General features: G+C 37.6%; 1 pseudogene; it reads left to right on the forward strand.

The window, feature by feature from the left end:
- The first annotated feature begins 3,317 nt into the window (after window positions 1-3,317).
- On the forward strand, window positions 3,318-4,136 carry LOC139359199 (NOP protein chaperone 1 pseudogene; annotated as a pseudogene).
- Window positions 4,137-5,071: the final 935 nt, after the last annotated feature.

Below are 5,071 nucleotides of genomic sequence, written 5' to 3' on the forward strand. Positions count from 1 at the left end.
CTTCATTTTCAAGAGTCTTGTCAAAGACCCCAGGGGCTTTTTATAGTCCAAGCATCATTCAAAATCACCATCTTTTTACCAAATATATACACCATTGCCTACATCATCTTCTGTTGTACACGTAGCCATCATGTTTCACTCTGGCTAATGTGTTTTCCTGCTGGGTCAGCACCATGCATGGTAGCACACATCAAGTTATTGTCAGAAGTACATTTTTAATGGGCAAAATGGAAGCCCAGGGGGAATAGAAAATTTGGTTGGACAAAAACTGTGGGGAAGGATTTGGAATATGGAGAATATTGAGAAAAATATCTTTTCCCAGGTAGTCACAGGTAAGAGATGTGCTGTGTAGAATAAAAATTGCACCTGGACAATATGGAAGACATTTGTTGAGGAAGGAGGGAGAAATCACCAAAACCAAGAAAATCAGCAAACAAAGGGCCCCCAGAGATTAACTTTGTTTTCTTTATTTGCCCAGAAGCCATTCCCTTTACATTATAGCCAATAGACCCACTTTTATCTTCAGATTTATTTTGGATCTCAAATGATCTGAGAATCATTTCGCTTGGTCTGATCAGAGTCAGATAAGGAAGTTACCATCATGTTCTTAGACTCTTTCTATGCTAGATATGGAGAACTCATTCATATTTTCTGAGTGAGATTTGTCTATAGTAGACACTTCACATTTGCAAAACTGGACCCACTCAGGGTAATGAGCGATTTCATTACTGTACAGTCCTTTCTTATACGCAATGCTTTGAAGGCTCGAACTTATGTAAATAACAATTTTTAAAACCCCATATTTTACTGTGGAAGATAACTTTATTGTGCAAAATATGTTGTATCTATTTTACTGCAGTGATTCCAGATGATTCCATCTGAGTTGTATGAAAGGGAAGGACTCACTCTTGCTAAATATGTGTAATTTACCACCATCTGGAGGCAGAGGCATTACGGGATTGGTCTTATAAAATGAGCATTATATATGATTTGAAATGTGCTAAATTCTTCAGTTTAGTTTAAAATATTAATTTGGTTGGCACTAAAAACGTATCTTTTGATTGGGTCATTTTATATCTTTATGAGGTTAATTAAACTTGCTAGTGGATTTATCCATGTGAAATTTCTGTTTTTCATTAAGACTGAACTTTCAGGGAATAAAAGGACACATGGTCATGTAGAGCAAATTTATTAAAATAGAGCAGGTTTTCTCCTCTAATCCAAGAAAAATGGGCATTCACTGACAGGCCCCATCGATGCCCACACACACACTTAAACACATACACTCATATACACTCACATGCAGCCATGCACTTGCACATTTCAGCCAAAGAAATGGGGTGATCTAATTCGTTTTTATTCATATTTCTATCCATCATATTTATTTACTCTCTTTCCCCCTTTAAACATGTATTTTTCTACTAAACTGGACAGTACATAAGGAATGTGTGCAAAGGGGGGAAATTAAATGGTATACTGTTGTGAGGGCCATTTAAGCCTGCAAGTGAAGAAGATGTGGAGAGCTCAGATGTTCTCGTTAACTCGGCATTATTTCTCAAGTGGAAGGGACTGTTATTGGAGTCTGGGTACTTTATAAGAGACTGAGTAATTTATAAAGAAAGAGGTTTGATTGGCTCGCGGTTCTGCAGGCTTTACAGGAAGCACAGCTTTTGGGGAGGCCTCAGGAAGCGTTTCCTCCTAGCAGAAGGCAAAGCTGGAGCTTGCAGGTCACATGGCAAAAACGGGAGCAAGAGGGAGAGAATGGGGGTGGGGAGAAGAAGGTGTCTCACATGTTTGAATGACCGGATCTTGTGAGGACTCGCTGCATGACATGTGGACAGAGACAAATATACTAACTAAATCATTGGCATTGGCTGACTCAGCCATAAAGGTTAACAGTTCTCTCATTGTCTGTTTCTAAAGGGAAGGAAGGTTAAGGCTATCCTATCTAGCTCAACTGATTTGTGGCTGTGGCTTATAGATTCGACCTCTCAATAGCCTTTGAATTTTCTATTTTATTAATTTTCCCTTTAACCACTGCATGAATTGAATCTATATCTCCTCTGCTATTTTTCCAAAATGTTGATGTAACATACATCACCCTAAAATAGAACTTTAGTTAAATCACACTCACCCTCAACAACGTGGACCAAGGCTGACTCTTGTTCACTTAATTAGTTTGCAATGCTTCATGCCCAGCCATCACCCCAGTGAATGAACGAATGAATAAGTGAGTAAATGTGTAAGTGAAGGAAATCTCCATGCTGACCTTCCATTCATGTTCGTTTTTAAATGAGAAATTTACTTTCTGTGTTCACTACCAGCTTTGCTGCTTTTTTTTTTTTTTTTTTTTTTTTTTTTTTAGTGTACCCATATTTCCTTTCTTATTACCATCTTAAGAGGAAACACTTTACTGGCAATTTTAAGGCCATGATAGATTAGAGGTGGCATAGCACTAATTGTGATCAACTGTGGCAGTGACTACAGAGATCCTGTTATAAAGTTTAATTTACATTCTTGCTTTTTGTTTATCAGACCCAAGGAAGAATTATCCTATTTTGTATTACTTAAATATAAACCATAAGCTTAGATTTTTGAAAAAAGTACCTCTCCAGGTCAACATAAGGTCAGTGAATAATTTCTCAGAATTGTTTCTGCCTATGCTCAGCTGTTTATTAATTTTATCAGTCAAATTCCTGTCAGCGTTTCCATCCACTACACTATGCTTTTTTTTCTATAAAAATTCTTGCTCTCAGCATCACGTGAATCATTTTTGTGGCCATAACATTGGTAAATAGTTAATTACATCCTGTTGACATACAATCGTTCATTGGGTGGAGGAATTCCAGACTTCAATGTGGTCGAGCCCCTCATCTGTATTATTCAAATTTGCAATTGGGCAGACAGTTTTGAAAAGACCCCGATTAGTCACAATACGGTATTTAAAACAGAATATTTCTTCCCTCTGCCTCAAGTATGTTCCTGCAAGATATTAGAGATCACCTGACATGGCATGCTAAGGATATGTCATTCAGATGAAAAATACAGGTTGGTCAATAAGGTCTGACTTATTGATCATTTCATTCTCAACAAGAGGGAAGGATTTTACCGACTTCCTAAAGTTATCTGGGTTTTCTTGGATACAAGATTGAAACCATCTGATGATGCTAAATTAAAAATTAATAGAAAATTACAACTGTTTGGTACCTACAAACATATCTACAAAAATAATACATAGTTTTACTTGACATATATATGTGTGTGTATAGATATTCTTTTTCTAAATTATTACATATTTCAAACAATTTTAAGTATCATAAAAAATCACCATATGCAAATTCAATTTTACAAAAGTTCGACAAGAAGAAATAAGCACAGAAACGTATTTTTAGACTCTGTGGTTATTGCTATACCATCATTAAAAAATAATTTCTTATCATATGTAAACCCAAAAATTAAGAACATCTTTAGGAAGAATAATGAAGCTTTCCCAGTCCCAGTGTCCAAGGAGCTGCTGACGGCGGGAAGCGACGGCCGCGGAGGTATATGGGACAGGTTACTCATCAACTCCCAAAATAAGTCCAGGAAGACCTCCTCTCTTCAAACAGTTCGGATAGAGAGGAGTCCCTTATTGGACCAGGTGCAGACCTTTCTCCCGCAGATGGCACGGGCAAATGAAAAGCTAAGAAAAGAAATGGCAGCTGCGCCACCTGGTCGTTTCAATATTGAAAACATTGATGGGCCTCATGGATGTGGCTTTGTTTGAGATGAATCAGTCGGATTCAAAAGAAGCGGACAGTTCAGAAGAGAGTTCACAAGACAGTTCAGAGAACAGTTCAGAATCAGAGGACGAAGATGACAGCATCACATCTGAAGTCACCATAGATAACATTAAGCTTCCCAATTCTGAAGGTGGAAAAGGCAAGATTGAAGTTTTGGACAGTCCAGCAAGTAAAAAAAAGAAATAGTCAAATAAATTATCTGAAAAGAAACAAACAAACAAAAAAATGAAGTTTTCCACGCTCTATGAAACATTTCGTAGTCATTTTTTCCCACTGGATTCACGGAGTGAGTTCTTCGGAGGAAAGAATTGATGACCCATCATTGACTCACCATTGGTGATTGACCATTGTGAGATTTTCAGGTAGTTTAGGATTCAAGGCCTCCCAAGGTTCTATATTTATCGTCATCATTATTTTAAATCAGAGGTGACCTCAGAAATTCCAAGGAAATGTAGAGTTCCTGGTCAGGTTGTGCCCCAACCTCTCTGTGACTCAAGGTTTGTCCTAGCTCAGCACTGCCTGCTCCTCGGTGGTGCTGTGTTCTGCCTAACTTGGGGATGAAGTGCTAGCAGGCCCGTTTGTCTCTTAAGAGTTACAGCTACTCCCTCAAACTCCATTTTTGCCTCATATTTAATTTTTTTTCTTAACATCTCAGTTTCTTTGGATATGGAGGAGAGAGTTCCTTTCTTTCTTTCTTTGTTTCTTTTTTTTTTTTTTTTTTAATTTAGTGGGAACCTTCTCTGAAACCTCAACAATGTTGCCTTTTATTTATTTTTATTTTTTTCAAATGATGGTTTCTCATGAAAGTTTATCAAATCAATTGTTGCTTCTTTTTAAAAAGTTTAAAACCTAGATTATAGCATTTCAAGGTTCATAGTGTTTTAGAGACCCAGAAATCCAATAATTTCAATACCCTTAAAACAAATGAGGAAACTGAGGTCAAGTGTGTTAATGAAATGGACTGAGTTAACAAGAGCTGGGACAGTTGAATGGATAATTAGCTCAGGGATTATTTCATTCTACCATTTGTTCCTCATAACCATTCCTTAGTATTAGGTCGTTCTCACATTGCTATAAAGAAATATCTGAGACTGGGTAATTTATAAAGAAAAGAGGTTTAATTGGCTCACAGTTCCACAGGCTGCACAGGAAGCATGAGGCTAGCATCTGCTCAACTTCTGGGGAGGTCTCAAGAAATTTACAATCATGGCAGAAGGCGAGGTGAAGCAGGCTCATGTTACCAGGAGAGAGCAGGAGAGAGAGAGAGAGAGAAGTAGGCAGTGCTACAC

This window comes from Macaca nemestrina, chromosome 16 (assembly GCF_043159975.1).
Source record: "Macaca nemestrina isolate mMacNem1 chromosome 16, mMacNem.hap1, whole genome shotgun sequence".
NCBI classification, from domain to species: domain Eukaryota; kingdom Metazoa; phylum Chordata; class Mammalia; order Primates; family Cercopithecidae; genus Macaca; species Macaca nemestrina.